General features: G+C 42.1%; 1 protein-coding gene across 2 annotated transcripts in view; it reads right to left on the bottom strand.

Annotated features, from left to right (window-relative positions):
- The window catches only part of LOC124798322 (protein rolling stone-like), a 167777-nt gene extending 146682 nt beyond the window's left edge, over positions 1-21095 (bottom strand). For both annotated transcript variants that reach the window (XM_047261664.1, XM_047261670.1), the window contains exon 1: positions 20923-21095. The gene's annotated coding sequence lies outside the window, so the exon portion shown is untranslated. The remainder of the gene's footprint in view (positions 1-20922) is intronic.
- Between the last annotated feature and the right edge of the window lie 847 nt (positions 21096-21942).

The raw sequence follows: 21942 nt of genomic DNA, 5'->3' as shown, positions 1-21942 counted from the left end.
TGTTATGATCGCTCAACACATACTTTTATTGTGGTGGTGAATGATGTTTCTCCGCTTTCCCTGTACGTGTTATCATCTCTTTGGGAAACTGAAAGACTCTCTTCGTGGAACAAGGTTTGGAGATGAAGACTCCCTTGTGCACGCTGCCAAACAGTGGCTCAAACAGGTTGGTCCAGAATTTTACCATGGGGGTATTCAGGCGCTGGTTCCAAGATGGCCTAAGGCAGTTAAGAGGGATGGGGATTATGTGGAGAAATGAAAACATTGTTCCTAAAGGATGTATCTACACACTGAAAAACTTTCAAATATGCAGAATAAAATATGGATTTTAAAAAAAATTGTGTGTATTTCTTTTGGAATGACCCTCGTACATTGTTGAACATGGATCTCCGCAGCAGACCACCATACGTGTTGACATGTTGGCCCAACGTCATCGTCAATTACGATTGCAATGGGCAGGGGACCATCGGGATTCGACCGTTGAGTAGTGGAAAAGTGTCGGCTCTTCGGGTGAGTCTCATGTTTGTTACACTAAGACGGTGATTGTCTCCACAAACGTCGTCATCCAGCTGAACGGCGGCTCAAAACGTGCAGCGCGCCACGGACGCAGTCTGGTGGGAGCGGTATTATACTGTCGCAGACTTTCACCTACATTTGCGTGGGATCTGTTGTAGTGATAGAAGGCACGCTGACAGCTGCAAAGCACCTGCATCCCTTCATGCTTGATGTCTTCCCCGACGGCGACGTCATCTTTCAGCAGTATAATTATCCGCATCTCGGAACCATAACCGTTTTACAGTGATTTGAGGAGCAATATAGTGAACTCACGTTGATATATCGATGACCAAATCGGCGTGATGTAAATTCCATGGAATATATCTGGGTAGCTATTGGGCACCATCACCGCGTTTGGCGCCGATAGGGCCCGGGTTCGATTCCAGGCTAGGTCAGAGATTTTTCTCCCCTCAGGAACTGGGTGTTGTGTTGTTCTAATCATCATCATTTCATCCCCATCGACGCGCATGTCGCCGAAGTGGCGTCAACTCGAAAGACTTGCACCCGGCGAATGCTCTACCCGACGGGAGGCCGTAGTCACACGACATTTACATTTGCCATCACCGCGTACGCAGATAAACAGCCCGTTATTTACACGAATTACATGACCTGTGGGAAGATGTCTAACGCCACACACCTTCACAAACCTTAAAACAAACTGTCAGATTCCTTATACGCAGAATCAGTGATGTATTTCGTTCCAACGATGTACAAACAAGCTATTAAGCAGGACTTCATAATATTTTGGCTCATCAATGTATAGTACCATAGTAATATATCCCATACGTCTTCTGTGGTATTTACATAATACTAACGCAAGCTCCGGTGTTTCCATAGTAGGCCTATTGTGAACCTGAGACCGCACGGATGATTGAAAAACACGGACAATCCAAAATACAGATGTCTTTTACGCCCCATCTCATTCTATTATTTGTTCCTGTGAACGTGTACGCGTTATGCACGTCTTGGAGTCACTCACGTCCATCTAAAAAATATTTACTAAGGTTAACGAAGGCGATGTTGGCCCGACGTACTCGACGATGCCCTTTAGCTACACTGTCTAAAGGATCGTCGTAAGAAATAACAAACTAAGACGAGCCTGAAGATGCGTAAGTATGCTGAAACGCGTAGTTGATAAATTAAAAAATAAATAAAATTGCAGCCAAGACTGTTTTCATCTAATACTATTAAACATTGGTTTGCAGATTCATGCCACAGATGGATTGGAAGTAACAACTTATTTACAAAATTACACTTAAAACTCTCTGTATGTTCTATCGCTTGCCTTAAGTTCGATGTCGGGGAATGACATCGAATTCCTTCTCTTTCATTCCTTAGGTCTCTTTTTCCCGAGCTCACTTCCCATTTTCCGGAGAGATAAAACATCGGTAAAGTGAAACGAATTTTGTCCCTGCGTACTCTAATATCACATCAGCGCAGTTCTGCCCCTCAACCTGCGTGGTAATGGCGTCCTCGATCGTCTCTACAAAACCTACTTTCTTCATTACACCCAAATCAAGTTCTCGTCATCTGACACTTCACACCCAGAAATCTATACCAGTAAACGGCTAAAACGGTCACACTTTCCAGTTGCAGTTGCCTATCTTACGGCCTCCACGAGCAATAAAAATGTTTCTTTTCAGTATTTCCTGAAATTATTTACCGAATTCAAAAATTTAAAATGATGACATAATCTGCCCACTAAGAGGAATATAATTAAGTTAAAGGTTTATCACAAAAAGTCAAGTGTTAAAGTTATAAACTGTGTGTACATGTCCTGAATCAGTGTAACTCACGGCGCGCAAATTACCCGGACTATATTCATCCATTGTTTGGGAATGAGAGCACTTGGAGACTTGCAACAAACTTTACACATAGTTTCAAACCTTTTCAACGAATTTTTCCCTCATATCACCACAAAGTAATGAAGGGAAAAAAAGTTTATCGCTAACTACATTTTTGCTGATCGTGCAGCAAAATTTCAAAGTCACGCGTCACGTTTTAATTTATTACTTTTTTATTGTTAACTCTATTCGCAACACATTTTCCATATTATGTTCACATACACCAATGAATTTCCGTCCGAAATGGTATCACGGTGCCGACATATACACTACTGGCCATTACAATTGCTACACCTCGAAGATGACGTGCTACAGACGCGAAATTTAACCGACAGGAAGAAGATGCTGTGATATGCAAATGATTAGCTTTTCACAGCATTCACACAAGGTTGGCGCCGGTGGCGACACCTACAACGTGCTGACATGAGGAAACTTTCCAACCGGTGGCGACACCTACAACGTGCTGACATGAGGAAACTTTCCAACCGATTCCTCATACACAAACAGCAGTTGATCGGCGTTGCCTGGTGAAACGTTGTTGTGGTGCCTCGTGTAAGGAGGAGAAATACGTACCGTCACGTTTCCGACTTTGATAAAGGTCGGATTGTAGCATATCGCGATTGCGGTTTATCGTATCGCGACATTGCTGCTCGCGTTGGTCGAGATCCAATGACTGTTAGCAGAATATGGAATCGGTGGGTCCAGGAGGGTAATACGGAACGCCTTGCTGGATCGCAACGGCCTCGTATCACTAGCAGTCGAGATGACAGGCATCTTATCCGCATGGCTGTAACGGATCGTGCAGCCACGTCTCGATCCCTGAGTCAACAGATGGGGACATTTGCAAGACAACAACCATCTGCACGAACAGTTCGACGACGTTTGCAGCAGCATGGACTATCAGCTCGGAGACGAAGGCTGCGGTTACCCTTGACGCTGCATCACAGACAGGAGCGCCCGTGATGGTGTACTCAACGAGGAACCTGGGTGCACGAATGGCAAAACGTCATTTTTTCGGATGAATCCAGGTTCTGTTTACAGCATCATGATGGTCACATCCGTGTTTGGTGACATCGCGGTGAACGCATATGGGAAGCGTGTATTCGTCATCGCCATACTGGCGTATCACCCAGCGTAATGGTATGGGGTGCCATTGGTTACACGTCTCGGTCACCTCTTGTTCGCATTGACTGCACTTTGAACAGTGGACGTTACATTTCAAATGTGTTACGACCCGTGGCTCTACCCTTCATTCGATCCCTGCGAAACCCTACATTTCAGCAGGATAATGCAGGACCGCATGTTGCAGGTCCTGTACGGGCCTTTCTGGATACAGAAAATGTTCGATTGCTGCCCTGGCCAGCACATTCTCCAGATCTCTCACCAACTGAAAACATCTGGTCAATGGTGGCCGAGCAACTGGCTCGTCACAGTACGCCAGTCACTACTCTTGATGAACTGTGGTATCGTGTTGAAGCTGCATGAGCAGCTGTACCTGTACACGCCATCCAAGCTCTGTTTAACTCAATGCCCAGGCATATCAAGGCCGTTATTACGGCCAGAGGTGGTTGTTCTGGGTACTGACTCCTCAGGATCTATGCACTCAAATTGCGTGAAAATGTAATCACATGTTAGTTCTAGTATTATATATTTGTCCAATGAATACCCGTTTATCTTCTGCATTTCTTCTTGGTGTAGCAATTGTAATTGCCAGTAGTGTAGTTAGAAGATATGACGTCATAAACTTTACGATGCATTAAAAACTAGTTTTTCCTAAAATGGATCCTGTGTTTGGTCATGAGAGTGATTCGCGACTTCCAACGAACTTTAAACAGAATTACAAACATTTTGTAAGCTTTTCTCGTGTACAGCTTCACAAAATAATGAAATGTTCGTTTGGTGAATAACTTGAAACTAATAAAATCGTCACAGCTACGATTTTGAGTGACATCCATAAAAGCTTTACACGCTTAAAGTCAAAGATTTAACACAAAAACTCATTTTGAAAGTACTCAGACGTGTGAAGCTTTTTTACACATGGAGTTTCGATTCATTAAAAAATCAGGGTTGCAGGGGCAGGGGTTTGTTGTTTGGTATTGTGAAGGAAAATGTCTTTCTAATTACACTGAGAGAAAAAATTACAACGCCAAAAAAATTTGTGTAAAGTAATGAAATTACGGGAGTACGTTCGTCTACGTAAGATATTTGACTGATTAACATTCCAAGATCACGGTTTAATGTAAGAGCGAGATAAGCCATTGCAAATGTGAAATACTGCTAAGTTAATAACCAGTGTAACAGCCAGAATGTTAAATGCAAGCATGCAGACGTGCATACATTGTGTTGTACAGGTGCCGGATGTCAGTTTGTGGGATAGAGTTCCATGCCTGTTGGAGTTGGTAGGTCAATACAGAGACGGTTAATACTGGTTGTGGATGACGCTGGAGTTGTCCCATGACGTTCCATGTGTGCTCGATTGGAGACAGATCTGATGCTCTACGTCGACTCTCTGTAGAGCATGAAAGGTTACAACCGTGGTATGTGGGCGAGTGTTATCCTGTTGGAAAACACCCCCTGGAATGATATTCATTAATGGCAGCACAACAGATCGCTCCACCAGACTGGCGTACAAATTCGTAGTCAGGGTGCACGAGATAACCACGAGAGTTCTCCTTCTGTCACACGAAATTGTACCCTAGACCGTAACTCCAGGTGTAGGTCCGGTATGTCTACCATGCAGACAGGTCGGCGGCAGGTCCTCAATTGGCCTCCTCCTAACCAACACACGGCCTTCGCTGGCATCGAGCGGAAAGCAGCTTCCATCAGGAAACGCAACAGTGAAACGTCCCCTTTGAACAATTATACATGACTGTGCTTAAACTGACATACAATATTTTTAGCGCAATGCAATCTGACTTTCGAAAATCCCTACAAAAGAATGGCCCTGACTAACATTAAACTATACCTTTCAGAAATCACTTACCTCACAAAAATCTTCATTACTCGAACTACTGCAATACAGCGAGCACCACTACTGCCAGCTAAATAAAAGATTCAAACTATGGAAGGCACTAACTACTGATAGGGATAGTTAGCAAATGAAAGATATTAATAGAGAACAAACAATGTATTTACCTTGATATCATCATATATAAATATAACAGTTCATGACAAATTTCAAAACTCCGCCATCTCTCTCTCCACATCCACCACTGCTGGCGGCTCACCTTCAACTGCGCAACGCTACGCGCTGTTCACAGCCAGCTGCCTAACACTACAATGGCGAGTATTACAACAATGCAAAGCAGCCACAGACTGCACACAGCACAGCCAGTGATTTTCATATTGAGCGCTACGTAACGTTGCCAATAAGAAAACATAAACAGCCTACTTACAAAGAGAAAACATAAACAGCCTACTTACATAGCCCCCATGCTCCCCACAAAAAATTTTTACAAATGGTGTTGGGCACTGGCCAATACAGATTTGACAAAAATTTTTCATAATTACAGTAACAAAGATATAAAATGCACACACTTATTGATACAATGTTGGTCAAAAGCTAAAATTTTCTCACAGTCCATAAAGACAGTCCTCATCATTCGTCACAGTAAAATTGCAGTGTTTTTCTCAAAGTCTGAGCAGTAAAAGCAAATGCACACAGAAGTAGTGGATTTCCATGCAGTCTTGAAGAAGTAGTGTTGTCCTTCCAATGGAAAGACAGTGCTGACTCTTGACATGCAGACAGGTAATGGGCCACAACAGAGCAAACCCACTGTAGAGTCAGTCGAAGTTTTGAAGAATACTGGTAGGTAGGTCATCACAGAGCAGACCCACTGTAGTCCTGGTAGAAATTACGGTACTGGTGGGCCACCAGAGGTGCAGACCCACTGCAGTCCTTGTAGCAATTGGTGGGCCATCAGAGATGCAGACCCACTGTAGTCCTGGTAGAGACGGCCAGCAGCCATCTGTTGTGACTGTGCAGGTGCACAATCACCATTGAAGAGTCTTGCGGACAATATAGCAAGTCCATAAACCACCACTTGTGCACTCACAAAGTTTTTGGAATTGTCCTTAGAACCAGCAATGCTGTTATCCAGTCCCTTGCTGAATTATTAACACACGTGCAAACACTAACAGTCCCAACTTCTCACATATTGTCCATATACTATGACCAACAGAAACGTGTGCAGTGAAATGTAACTAACAAGTTAATAATATCATGAACTGGTGACAATTACAATTTTATAACATAAGAATACAATAAAGGTACAAAACACATCATTAAAAACATAACAATATAGATAACATTTGTAGTACAGGCTTTACAAAAGAATAGAGATAGACATATATGTCAGTGTTACAGGAATTATGACATGTGTACATACATAGAAGATCAGAATAACTTGCGAAACATCAACTTCACACATGAGCATTTAAACAGAATGAATAATGTCTAACATGTTTACAAAGTAAATAACATATTATTAATGCCAATTATATTTTACAAATGTGTAGAAACAAAATCCTATAAATACAACAGTGTCCAAAAAATTTTCAGTGGCATTGTGATACATTCACACATGTACACAGATTCCATAATTCTAAAGTACAATTCTTGGTTTCCAACATCCTTTTCCACAAATCAGAGTCCCTAACCACTACTCATTATTCCTTACCTTATAATACATATACATATTCGTCGACACTTCTTCAATATTTCATCATAAGAAATACGTAGCATAATCAAATTCCTCATATACGGTATTATCATCTTATTGATCATAAACATATCTCAACAGCATAGTACACATCGTCGTCATAAAAATAACATCATTACACCTCAGTCAAATCTCAAAAACGTCGTAGCTTTCTGCAATAATTTCAAAACCTAAAAAAAATTCTCTGCTCATTTCAATAGTGTCATCTACCTCAAACCTACTTTAAAATCATGCTCCCTTACCAAATATATCATTCAAAGCTGTCATAGTATCACAATGGTTCCGAAAAAATATGAACAGATCACACAGTACAGACAAAATACAATTTCGTAAGTGTGAAGTAATCCAACACTGTAATTGCGTAAACATATGTCACTGATGTAATAAAAAAGTTTATCTCTCAGTTACATGATCAGATAGCTGTGTAATTTGTGTGTTAGAGAAATATGGTACCGATGTGTAAAGTTGTATAAGCAAATACCATATTAGCTAGGGTTCCTTGTGGTTGCCACACACATGGTACACAAAGTAAGTGTGTACCCCCCTGAGGATATGGCTGCTTCGTGATTCTGTAATGCATTTTCATGCCGCGAAAAAATAGGTTGAAAATGCTCACAAATTTGTGTTTTTACGTCATTACAGACTTTTTGACATTTCGATTCAATGTTATGTAACTCAGTAGTTAAATCTTCACGCGTTTGTTCAAGAGTTTGTTCCAATGAGCCTAACTTTTGAAGCTGTTGCTGTGTTTGTCTCTGATTTTGTTCCAGTGTGTCTAACTGTTGCTGTGTTTGTCTCTGATTTTGTTCCATTGTGTCTAACTTTTTAAGATTTTGTTCCACTGTGTCTAACTTTTTGAGATTTTGTTCCACTGTGTCTAACTGTTGCTGTGTGTGTCTCTGGTGTTGTTCCATTGTGTCTAACTTTTCAAGCTTTTGTCCCATTTGTTGCATTAATTGTAATAACAATGCACTGGTGTCTGAAACATGTTCCTCAGTGCTTTTCGGCAGTGAAGTTGCACCGGCAACATTCACATTTTGACAAGCGGAAAATGTGTCTTGACTCATTTGAGAAAACGGTGAGAACTCAAAACCTGAGTCTGCAGTATTTGCAATATTGTGTTCTGTCATTCCCGATTCCTGAGGCGAGCTGTTGCCGACCAATCGATAGATAACGCTTCCCTGTTCACTACCTGTTTCACTGTCTACACCATTATTTGCCGCCCGCTCCATTTCCCTATGCGCAATTACCAAATTACTACTTTGAACATTAGTTAATTCATTACTCTGCGGCGCGAACACACTGCTTTCGTCTTCACTGTCATTTCTCAGTTTACTTTGGAGCCTAGTATTACGTTTTTCACACGCCATAATTGTCACAATATTTCACACGATAACACAGAAAAGCACAATTTGAAGAGCAAAATAAAATAACACAGCAATGGAAATAATGTCTACTTAGTTGCCAGCGCAGCTGCGAAATACTTGGTGCAAACCTACATGCATGCCACAACTGTTTTACTGTACAACAATGAAAAACTACAACTACAAAGGAAATTCTCTCTATGATTATGCGCTATCAATAAACAAAATCTGCACTAATTACACAAACTACAAGAAAAAAATCAGAAGATTCCAGTGAGGTATCCTGGCAGGGTCGCCATATGAAACGTCCCCTTTGAACAATTATACATGACTGTGCTTAAACTGACATACAATATTTTTAGCGCAACGCAATCTGACTTTCGAAAATCCCTACAAAAGAATGGCCCTGACTAACATTAAACTATACCTTTCAGAAATCACTTACCTCACAAAAATCTTCATTACTCGAACTACTGCAATACAGCGAGCACCACTACTGCCAGCTAAATAAAAGATTCAAACTATGGAAGGCACTAACTACTGATAGGGATAGTTAGCAAATGAAAGATATTAATAGAGAACAAACAATGTATTTACCTTGATATCATCATATATAAATATAACAGTTCATGACAAATTTCAAAACTCCGCCATCTCTCTCTCCACATCCACCACTGCTGGCGGCTCACCTTCAACTGCGCAACGCTACGCGCTGTTCACAGCCAGCTGCCTAACACTACAATGGCGAGTATTACAACAATGCAAAGCAGCCACAGACTGCACACAGCACAGCCAGTGATTTTCATATTGAGCGCTACGTAACGTTGCCAATAAGAAAACATAAACAGCCTACTTACGAAGAGAAAACATAAACAGCCTACTTACAACAGACCTCCGCCCTGTCTTCCAGTGAGCTCTCGCTTGACACCACTGAAGTCGCAAATGGCGGTGGTTTGGGGTCAGTGGAATGCACGGTACAGTGAGTCTGGCTCGGAGCTGTCCTTGAAGTAACCGATTTGCAACAATGTGTCACTAATTTGGCAACTGCTGCTCAAATAGCTGCTGCAGATGCAGTACGATGCATACACCGAACAGGATGGCCTTTCCTCTCGGTAGTGCCACGTATCCGCCCTGAACCCAGCCTTCTCGCGACCGTACATTCTCGTGACCACCGATACCATAAATCATGTACGGTGGCTACATTCCTGACAAGTTTTTGTGCGGTGTCGCAGAAGGAATGTCCACCTTCTCGTAGTCCTATTACTCGACATCAGTCACGTGCTGGTAACGGCGTGTTTGTCACGTTAAATGCATTCTTGATTAAAATCAACTCACCACGTCTAGTTGCAAAGCTGACTAACGCTCTCGACCGCTACAGCCTGTATTTAAAGCAAACCTCATTTGCAAATTTTTAATGGCGCTACTATCGGCACTCTTATGGGACTGACACGAAATTTTAATAGACATCATCTTTCAGATGTAGAAACTCACCTACGAACTCTCGTTTATATCGCAGAAATCCTTTTCGTGTCGCGACTCTTTTTCCGGCAGTGTTTAACAGAATATTTCACGTTTCTGTTTTTCTCTTTTTTTTAAAAAAAAGTACGCAACTCTGCACTTTTTTTAAAAAAAAAAAAAGAAGCTCACAACTGTGCACGTATGTTTCGCAAGCCGGATAACAGAGAGCTTGCTTCGTACAAGGTTACGATTAGTGAACTATATGAAAAAAAGGAAATTTGTTGCAAACTACGGCGTGCACACACTTTATTCAACATGCAAACGCCACTACAGATATTCGGATACATATTATGACGTGTTCGACATGCACACCGTCATTGGCGATGATGTGGCGCAGACGAATAGCGAAATTCTGCATGGCCCGTTAAAGCTTCGGAACATCCATGGTGAGGATGACCTGCTGAATGGCTGTTTTCAGCTCAGCAATGGTTTTGGGGTTATTGCTGTGCACCTTGTCTTTAACATAGCCCCACCAAAAGTAGTGACATGTGTTTATATCCACAGAATATGGCGACCAATCGATGCCCATGCCAGCGGTCTCTGGGTACCCAGAGCCAGAACGCGGTCCCCAGAGTGCTCCTCTAGGACATCAAATACTCTCCTGCTTCGGTGTGGTCGAGCTCCGTCTTGCGTGAACCACATCTTGTCGAAATCAGGGTCACTCTGGATAAAGGGGATGAAATCATCTTCCAAAACCTTCACGTACGGTTCTGTAGTCACTGTGCCATCAAGGGACATCGTACCGATTATTCCGTGAGTGGACATTATACACCACACAGCCACCCGTTGAGGGTGAAGAGACTTCTCGATCGCGAAATGGTTCAAATGGCTCTGAGCACTATGGGACTTAACATCTGAGGTCATCAGTACCCTAGAACTTAGAAATTCCTAAACCTAACTAAGGATATCACACACATCCATGTCCGAGGCAGGATTCGAACATGCGACCGTAGCTGTCGCGCGGTTCCAGACTGAAGCGCCTAGAACCACTCGGCCACACCGGCCGGTTCGATCGCGAAATGAGGGTTCTCAGCTCCCCAAATGCGCTAATTTTGCTAATTGACGAACCCATCGAAATGAAAGTGCGCTTCGTCGCTAAACCAAACCATGCATGAGCGTGCTAATTCCCATCATTCCTCGCGGCCAACCGTGCTGTTTCAACGTCCTAACGCAAACAATTCAGAAGTTATGGGGATTTTATTTCATACAGTTCAATAATTGAGACCCTGTATGTCTCATGTATGGCTCTTATAATATGCTGAAATACCTCCAGAACTCAATTCACAAAGTTCGGGTGACTCGCAAGACGGTGCCGTGCGTGAATAGTTCAGCTTGCACTTCCTACCGCCAAGACGTCGAGTGTTCATTCTTCGCAACAGCTAGTGTGGCGTACTTTAAATATATATTTGTAACCTTATCCCTCACTGCAAGGGACGAAACGCCAGGCGGCAAATTGCATTAAGATTACGCTTTAAATAGCAAAAATGACATGTCACCAAGTAAGTAACGGCCGTGAAAGGCTGAATAAAGCCCCATTTACACCGAACCGAATGTAGTCGAACACAAGCGAATGCACTTTCACAGACTGTTCCACAGTGTTGACTACCATTCACTTGTATCTGCGTTTACACTAGAGGTGTAAACTTGATAACGAATGTAACCCATGAACGCTGCGTTGTTGCCTCGTGGCGATAATAATCGGCACACAGGATACAACATTATCTATACCTAGATATTCAGAGTGACAATTCAAAACTCTGATATAGAGAGAGGATTATTTTGTATGACGAGCGTGTTCCTTCTGCCGAAGTAAGTGAATTCCGTGGCAAAAGAAGAATTTAGATGTCTGAATTCGTACGTAAGCGTAAAATGCGTGAAGGTATTGCACTCAACACTGAATTGCTGCTCCAGCTTTTCTTAGCAATAGCCTAAAACGTTGCACATACGTCGGTTGATTCTTTTCAATGGCTTCTTGTTGAAGCTGAGAAGGAAATCTAAAAGCAGAAGATTAATTACCGACGAGCAACATAATCTGAAGAACGGCTAGCATTTACACTCTTTTTTCATTAGGAACGCGCGAAATTTACAAAGTGATTGTTTCGCATTTGAATAACCGCCATTTACAGCAGAGAGAGCTCTCGTTCCCTGTTGCACGTTCGTGTTCACTTTCGAGTAAAGGAGGGCTTTGTATGGTGCTAGCTTAGCGCCTGCTGCTTCTCTCGCGTACACTTTACGGTCTGCATTATCTTTCTTTTTGTTTTTCTTTAACTGAATTGTTATTTTTCACGCTAATTAAAGCCCCTAAATCACGGTCTTTTCCGAATTTACTTCTGACCAAAAAGCAATTCTGGTAGCTTGAATCTAAGTTGTTCGTTAATGACGCCTTTTGCACTCTTGTCGTGATATTTCCATAGAAACTTTCATCCCCTAACATATATACACACATCAAAAACAGTTTGCACCACCTCGGTTCGAGAGTTCCGGAACCTGTAAAGAAAATTGGAATAGAGATAAAAATAAACATCATTTCCGCCCTTTTTATTGCTCAAACCTTGATCAACGAAGAGAGTCTTTCAGTTTCCCAAAGAGATGATAACACGTACAGGGAAAGCGGAGAAGCATCATTCACCACCACAATAAAAGTATGTGTTGAGCGATCATAACAGACGGCCATGGAAGAAGACTATGATGAAAAACAGGGGGACGACAGCTGCAGACTTCACTGCAGAACTGAATGTCGCACTCGCGAACCCGCCAGCTCCAGAACAACACGAATGGAGGTCCTTGAGTTGGGAATTGCAGAGCTAACTGGAATTTCAGAAGCACGCATCAGTGATGTAAATTCTCATAACAGCAAAACGCGGTGCCAACACCCCGAAACCCGAATTTTGGAACACTGTAAGGAAGTAGTTTGGTCGGACGAGTGTTGTTTCGCACTGTTTCGCACTTCTGGCCGGGTTTTCGTCCCAATACTTAAACATGGCAGGGGTTCGGTGGTGATTTGGGCAGCCACGTTATGGTGTTCCACGGGCCCCATGTGTACTCTGCAAGGTCCCATGCTACTAAGGACTATGTGACCATTTTGGTTGATCAGATCCGTCCAGGGATACTGGAATACACGGTCGGGGTCACGCGCAGGCGGTCTGTGAGGTGTGACGTCACCGTGACCCCCACTGCATTGAAGTTTACAGGCACACGGCGCAGATATAAATGTAATCGAAATTTTCCAAGTTTTAGCGTATTATTACTATTGTTGTTATTATTATTATTATTATTTACTTTAAGAGCAGTTGAACGGAATGGACATTGTCTTGAAAGGAGGATATAAGATGAATATCAAAAATGGTTCAAGTGGCTCTGAGCACTGTGGGACTTAACTTCTGAGGTCATCAGTCCCCTAGAACTTAGAACTACTTAAACCTAACTAACCTAAGGACATCACACACATCCATGCCCGAGGCAGGATTCGAACCTGCGACCGTAGCGGTCGCGCGGTTCCAGACTGTAGCACCTAGAACCGCTCGGCCACCCTGGCCGGCTACAACTAAGTTTATAAGTACTGTGCTGTTTATTTACGTGTGCATTCTTTATTTCCTGCAAGGAAACAAGGAGGACGAGCTTGATTAATAGGAAGTCATGATGCACGTTTTGTTTACTTTGCCTGCCCATAAGGTGGCTCTTGTATTTACAATGCCCCATGACAGAACGTGCTATGCATCAACGACAGACCCATTCATTATTTAGTGCTGTTCAGCGACGTGCAGTGCAATACTATGGAGCAGTACGGTACAGTTTCGAAGAAGTCACTGACATGCACCTTGTGAGTGGGGAAGTACGTTGCAATGCTGAAAGGCTGTACAGGGAACGAATTCCTAACAGGGATCATTCGTCACGACGAGTGTTGATTTTCTCGATTGACGAGTGCGGGAGGCTGGTTCATTGGAAAGAAGAAACGAAGGACCTGGAAACGTAAGGACTACTCGCACTCCTGATTTTGAAGAGGAGGTGCCGGAACGTGTTGCTCATACTAGTGTGTGGTGTAAAGACACAAGTATACGTCGCACAGTGTAGGAATTGTTCCATTTCATTTCGTAGAAGCTATTCCGTTATTCTCTCTCATAACTTAAAAAATACGATTAGTAGCGGGACAGTCGTAAAAACCTGTATAAAGTGAGCAGTGAGATGACAGAGTACTGAGGGCAGGGTAAAGTGATGCAGCTCGCCGCTAAGATGCTGTCGCCAGTCTGCGAAGTGTGCAACCAATACTCTGTAATTGTGTTTTGAATGTAAAGCTACAAAATATTGTTTTTTTGTATTAATCTCTATAATTGTTAAGTGGATCTTAGTTTTCAAAATATTACGAACCTTTGTAATTAAAGCTGTAACGAGTCATGGCCTTAGGCTTAAGTTAACATCTAAAGGACTTACACCGCGGAAGGGTAAGGCGGGAGAAACGTTGCGACAAAAAGTTCCAGAACAGTCCTCTTTGTGAGTCGGAAGGGTTGTGAAGTAGCGTGTGGTGTGATGCCCACATACTGCATTGTGTGGCGATTAAAATGAGCATAATCATTGTTAAACAGCCTCGAGTGGAGGGGAAATTATTGCTACACATAATTCTACAGAATAAGCAGCTGTTTGTCAACCAAGCGGAAGTGGCAGAGGCCAGTGGCAAGTGCCACTTTGCTGTGAAGGAGGCAGATGTTATGTCACAGCGTTACCCACTGTACTGGCCAAATATTACCATGGAAATTACGACTTGGAAGCCACTGTGTAAAATCTGCTAGACCATCCATCCGTAGAAAAATGTCGTCTGAGGCTGCAATATGTTGCTCAACACCACAAAAGGACTGAAGCGTTTATTTCTATGGTGAAGTTCAGTACATTCTATTTTTCATATTGACAAACATATTGTAAACATCATGATTCGTCGTCCGCTTGTACAAGTTAACACAAGTCAAGCGTTTAAAAGCAACAAGCTTTATCACAGTGACGCTATTTCAGTAGATGCTTAGTGTTTCCTTTTAATCAGCAACATTTTCAGATCGTAAGCTGGATATACGTAGCCCCATATAATGTGCTTAAAATTATTATTCCTATATTAAACAAAGCATCATATTGTGTACGAAGTAGCAGCTGTTTTATTACATTGACAAGCATAATAAAAGCAGTTGCAGAAGAAGAGAACGAAAGGTATTGTGCACATTGTCATTACTAAAAAGAAATATTATTACTGTAGTGTTCAGAAATCGGATTTCCACTGATTAATGGCGTGTGATGAACTAAATTTATGTTTCAACAAAATTGCAGGAAAGCGTGTTTGTTAAGTTGCATTGAAGCACTATCAGATCAAAAATTCCTCACGTTGAAAATTATCAGGAAACATCAACGTAAAAACTCATTTTCAGTCAGTGGTCAATTCTGTGAAACGATAATGTTAAAGAAAGATCTTTATTAGTTACAAAAATTGCAAATAACACCTCCACAGTAGCTATGTTTCTTCAGTGCTTAGCAGCATCTTTTTACTCAACATTTCAGTGTTACTTTACATAAAAGTGTCTCAACTTTACATTTATTTCGTATTGATGAATAGACCTACACATTTTATCATCTTGAATGTCTATATAAACACAAATGAGGTGCGAGAGCGCTAATCATATCGTAGAAAGTATGAAACTTTCACTTAGGTTTCTTGGCAGTTTCGCATGTTGTTGTTGTTGTGGTCTTCAGTCCTGAGACTGGTTTGATGCAGCTCTCCATGCTACTCTATCCTGTGCAAGCTTTTTCATCTCCCAGTACCTACTGCGACCTACATCCTTCTGAATCTGCTTAGTGTATTCATCTCTTGGTCTCCCTCTACGATTTTTACCCTCCACGCTGCCCTCCAATACTAAATTGGTGATCCCTTGATGCCTCAGAACATGTCCTACCAACCGATCCCTTCTTCTGGTCTTCGCATTTCCTGCAGAAAATGCGCTGCTTTCGTGTCGTGTGATCTTCATACTTTTCAATTGGCTGAGGACAGTGTTTGTATGTTTGACATCATAGATTTTGCCAAACTCGTTTCCCTGTATTCTAGCTCCTAATTTTGATAGGTTTTATGAGTGAAAATCCTTATGTGCTCTTGATAAGGCAAATCATGAGATGTAATTTATTGAGATAGAATTCTGGAAGCGAGGCACTGAATTAACATTTATGAATGTGCCCCTCACACTTTTCTTACAGTTAAATTTTCCGTTGTTTGTCACACAGAGCAGGCCTGCAAAGTGACTGATCCACGCAGATCAAAAAATTACCATAACAGACAGGAACATACAACGCAATGGTCAAGTATGGCAGTTTTTCATCAAACAAGTCAGCAGAATACAGTTCTTAATATGTACACTTGACAGAACAGGAAAACATGTTAAAATATTTCAAGGTAACTGAAATACAGAGATCAGTATGTTTCCTTGAAGTATAAAATCCAGACTAAAATTTAAAACAATTCATACAGTGCAACGCCCTTGTGATACCTACATCATGGCAGATCTGGCTCTACACCACTTACAATTCTTGCTAAAAACGTTTGTTTGATGTTCAGTCATATGGAAATCACTCAAGTGCTCATAGCAAGCAGATATATTTTCATTTTATTGTAAACTTTCGCAGGAAATCAGAGATGAAGTTAAGTTGCTGTTGGAATGCAATTTTTATCACAGTATCCGAAAGACAAAAACAAAAGTATCAAAGTACCATTGTTGAACTGCCTGAGAATTATTTACGATACACAAGTGTTAAGACGCCTATATTGTGTAATAACCAAACACAGCACATTTATAAAAATAAACACACAAACATATACATACATAAATCAGATAATTATTCTCAAACACATAAATAAACGTACTGGTGAACAAAAATGTGTCTTCCGTGTGCAACAAATTTGAGAAACATGTTCTTGTATGGTAGCTATATGTAAGATTTAGTGGATTAAACAAAATACAGTCGGATACAAATTCAATGCTCATTGTCCAGAAAAGAACAAAATGAACTGAAATTTTACTGTTTCATTTCTGAGTAGATTTTCTGTACCTATTTTGAGTTGTAGTTTAGAAATATCATTTTTGATACTTTTTCGTTTGAAGGACGGGATCTTCTGTCTGTTATTGTTTGCTCCTGCTTTGAAAATATGTGCTCACATAGAACAGAGGTGGCCATAGTAGAAAGACGTCGTTTCATTATTTGAAACAGCGGAGGAAACAACACATGGTTTTCTTTCCGCTACAGCAATGGATATTGTGATCTGGCATCTTCATATATTTACCAAGCTCGACTATACTTGCAGCACATGGATTGTCAATACTTTGGATCAACCCTCCTAAAATCTTGCCAAATGTTGCCAGTGCTAGAGTTGAATGTCCTCACCTCAAACGGTTTTGCTGGTGGTGGATAGTCTGTAGAAAACCTTGTGGGTTTCTGTCGTATTAAACAGCACTTGTTAGTTATGGCATCTTTTGCTTCTTTTAATCGATGCCCAGTTTTTGGAAATCCATGCTCCGTGAAGGAGGATCCAGTAATGTTGCTCCGCAAGCAATTGCTTTATCTGCAAACTTTTGAACGAGGAGAGTACAGATTCTATCATCAAGTTTAGCAATTACTGTATTACTGCCTTCATTGCTGTAATCTGAGTTTTTCGGTCTCAGACATTGACTTTGTAAACCTTTGCTTAGTAAGACAACTTTTGACTAGGTTACATTTATTTTGCTGCTAATTTCTGTTGTGACTTGCTCAAAAGGAGATTGTGTTTCACAAGATTTTTCGATAACTGATCAGTCTTCATTGGACAGTTTTGTCTGTGAATCCAAACAGGATGGCGAGGGTGCAAAGGCTTTTTGTTTCAAAAGCGTGTCAACCATTTCATACACTGAATTCCATCTCGTAGTGCAATCTTGTTTCGGCATTAAAATACGGAAGCCCATTTGCTTCTGAATATTGTGTAATTTCTCAAATGCTTGAGGACTTCTTTTGAAAAATTCCACTATTGACTTCACTTTTGTCCTTGTCTGTGTAACTGGTTCAAGGCTTACTTACACAATTACATTCAGTGTATGTGCAAAACAAGGTATATGCCACCATTTTCATCATCACTGCCTTCACCATATTTAGTGTATTATCTGCAGTGCAAGCTATAATTTTATTGGTAATACCCCAAGTTGAAGTCACATTTTGTAATTCACTGGAAATGTTTACAGCTGTATGCTTATGGAATTTACAACTAGACAACAAATATGACTTCAGATTGCAGTTTTCATCAATGAAGTGAGCAATCACTGCAATATAATTCTCATTTTTCACAGATGTCCATGAAGCAGTCGTAATGCACATGGAGGATGCAGCTTGCTCTGCAGATCTTACTCACATTAGTGTGTCGTCGAACACTTGGGAGAGTAAGCTTTTGGAGACGGTTTTTCTATTGGGAGGTACACAGTTTTTATTTAATAAATCAGTCACTTTTCTAAACTCTACTCTCAACAACATTAAACGGAAGATATTCTTTAACAACAAGTCTTAAAATCTGTTCGCCTATTATGGCTCGCTTGGATGAAGGCACTGGTCTTGGTGCAAATCCAGTAATCTTTGTTTGTCTACCACACCTACCCAGAACTGAACCGGCAGATTCCTGAACTGTTGCTGTGGAAGTTGAACTGACTTCGTCACTGCCCAAATTCATAAAAACTGGTTTCGAACGATTTCACTTAAATTAACTGTTGGATGCTTATGTCGCAAATGTCTGTTTAAGCAGGAGGTTGAACTACTTTTAAACGACAACACTGCCGAGCACAAGTTACACTTAATTTCCTCAGGATACATCTTCATAAAATAATCCCACAGCGTGCTTCGTAACGCCATAGCTAAAGACAGAAGAACCATCACGAACTGAACTGGAGGTGGGAGCAAACTGCAGAAACAACGGATACGTCACTGGGATTCCCACATTCCGTTAGTATGGGTAATATACCCATGCTGCTAATTTCCACGCACACAAAAGGAATCAAAAAATGGTTCAAATGTCTCTGAGCACTATGGGACTTAACATCTGTGGGCCGGCCGCGGTGGTCTAGCGGTTCTAGGCGCTCAGTCAGGAACCGCGCGACTGCTACGGTCGCAGGTTCGAATCCTGCCTCGGGCATGGATGTGTGTGATGTCCTTAGGTTTGTTAGGTTTAAGTAGTTCTAAGTTCTAGGGGACTGATGACCACAGATGTTAAGTCCCATAGTGCTCAGAGCCATTAGCCAACATCTGTGGTCATCAGTCCCCTAGAACTTAGAACTACTTAAACCTAACTAACCTAAGGACATCACACACATCCATGCCCGAGGCAGGATTCGAACCTGCGACCGTAACAGTCCCGCGGTTCCGGACTGAGCGCTACAAAAGGAATCATTGTGGATAATAGGCACAGTGACTATAGACTCACAAATAACCCCTAGTAATTCGAATAAATAACAAAATATAACAGCAAAAGTTTTTGTCTTTCAAGGTCTTTCGAACCATTACCACAAACTCACCGTGCTTCCCAGCCCTTCCCGTTCACCATTACACTATCAGTGATACATAAAACAGATTGCTTGCGATTATACCTACATCAGATTTATGTATATGTCTAATAACTGTCACTCTACGGCTTTTTTTATTCAAAATGTTGTAGGCTTATTTGCGTTTCTTAATATGATTGCTGTACATGAACAGAGAAGCGTATGTTATAAAAAAATATGTAATTTAAATGAATGATTTTCATACATTTATTATTTTGAATGTGAATAGTGTGCGTTATTTTATTGTTTGGTTAATGTTTATAAAGCAGACGTTACGCCATTTCGGAATAGGGCGGTCAGCTAGAAACGAAGCTTTACTTTCGGCAATCTTAAGCTTCATGCTATTGCTTGTCAAAAAGATTTCGACACTCTTGAAAGTGTTTCATGAAGTGGTATGTTGTGTTTCAGTACCTGTGCCAAGCCCGAATATCGTCCGACACAGAGCGGAATGATGCATCACTGTTTCGATACAGTTAGTTCGTTCCAAGCACAGGTGGACTGAAGCAGTCTTATTTTGAAACAACAATACATTTTGTGTGTCTGGCTCGAGATCAAATCAGGGCCGGTTATCCGAGACAAGGGCGGAATGAAACACCACTGATTTGAAACAGTGAACCATGGCCGTTTCGAAACACTGAAACAGTTTCACGTACCGATACACTGTATCGAAACATAGAAACAGTGGCCAAGACTAATATGCAGTGTACGTCGCTATTTCAAAGTGGTTATGGCTTACATTGTGTGCTCTCCTCCCGCTTGTTTGCTTGTCAAGTAACTATATCTATTCCAATTATTCAAAATTAAAGATTGGGTGGTAAGAAGTTAGCTCTGCAGCGCTTAGAACGATTAGTGAAACCAACAGTGAGGTCTTATTGCACGTGAGTGTCCGCCCATGATAACTACGAGTCCGATCGCCAATCACGGTCATTTATAGGCGAAAACTGATCCATATAAGGATAGAAGTGGATGGGGCATCGCAGTGGCGAGTACATCACGAAGAACAATTACACCCATCTCAGCCACAACGAGTTCATGCAATGCTTGTGACTGTTATAGTTAACTGCAACTAACGTAAATAAAAAAGTACACACTAATGTGATTTTATTCATATTATTTCCTTAAGATGGCTTCTCCGACCCCAGGTTCCCTACCTCAAATTGTTGAGTGCAGCATCCTCCATGACCTGTTAAATTTTTGCACGCGCTTACGGAAACACTTTGTGTAGATGGTGTCATTTTCTTCAATATCAATCTGAAGAGTACCAAATTGGTAGCTGCTGTTGACTCCAGCACAGAGAGTGAGCATATCGTCAAAGATGTTTTTAAAAAAATCGTTTCTTCATTACCTCGTGGTTTTTGGCGCTCCCGTGCTCCTGGGAGCGACGTGCTGGAAGGCCGCAAGCGTGCGCCGTCCGGCGAAGTACTGGGCGCCCGCCGGTCGGAGGGCAGCGTTCGCTAGCGACTGACTACGTGCGTCAGCTGGTGGAAGTCAGACGGGCGAGCGCAGCCTCCGGTAGGCCCAGACACGGATCGCGGAATAACACCGCGGCTAGCGAGCAACTTAACGCTGCCAAGACAGCGGCCGTGGGGACGCGCCGTCCTTGATAGCAATCAGCTGAAAAACCGCTCTCTGCCTCGCTGATTTCCCTTACCTTCCGTACCCGGGCGTGTGTGGGGCGCCCGACGGAGGAAAACAGCTGCTACAGCCGTGAGGCGAGTCTCACGGGGAAGGTATCGCCAGCATTTCGTCCGCATTTACTGCACCAAATTTCAGGATTGCTCCTAGAGCGGTGAACAGGATCTACGGAGGACACCTGCTGTTTTATAACATACGTCAACCCCAAAACTCGACTTTCACACGGAGGGAGCAGTCTTCCAATTCCGAGCATCCCAATTTAGTTAATTCGTGCTTTCCCTAAATCTCGACATTCGTACCCCGCAAGCCAGCTAATAGTGTGTGGCGGATGGTACTCTGTGTACCAACATCACATCCGAAACTTCCTGGCAGATTAAAACTGTGTGCCGGATCGAGACTCGAACTCGGCACCTTTGCCTTTCCCTGACAAGTGCTCTACCAACTGAGCTACCCAAGCACGACTCACGCCCCATCCTCCAGTACCTCGTCTCCTACCTTCCAAACTTTACAGAAGCTCTCCTGCGAACCTTACAGAGCTAGCACTCCTGAAAGAAAGGATATTGCGGAGGCATGGCTTAGCCACAGCCTGGGGGATGTTTCCAGAATGAGATTTTCACTCTGCAGTGGAGTGTGCGCTGATATGAAGCTTCGTGGCAGATTAAAACTGTGTGGCAAGCCGAGACTAGAACTTGGGACCTTTGCCTTGGGTGCTGTGAGGACGGGGCGTAAG

This window comes from Schistocerca piceifrons, chromosome 5, assembly GCF_021461385.2.
Source record: "Schistocerca piceifrons isolate TAMUIC-IGC-003096 chromosome 5, iqSchPice1.1, whole genome shotgun sequence".
Lineage (NCBI taxonomy): Eukaryota > Metazoa > Arthropoda > Insecta > Orthoptera > Acrididae > Schistocerca > Schistocerca piceifrons.
The sequence above is the reverse complement of the archived record's forward strand: the minus strand, read 5'-3'. Positions and strand labels throughout refer to the sequence as shown.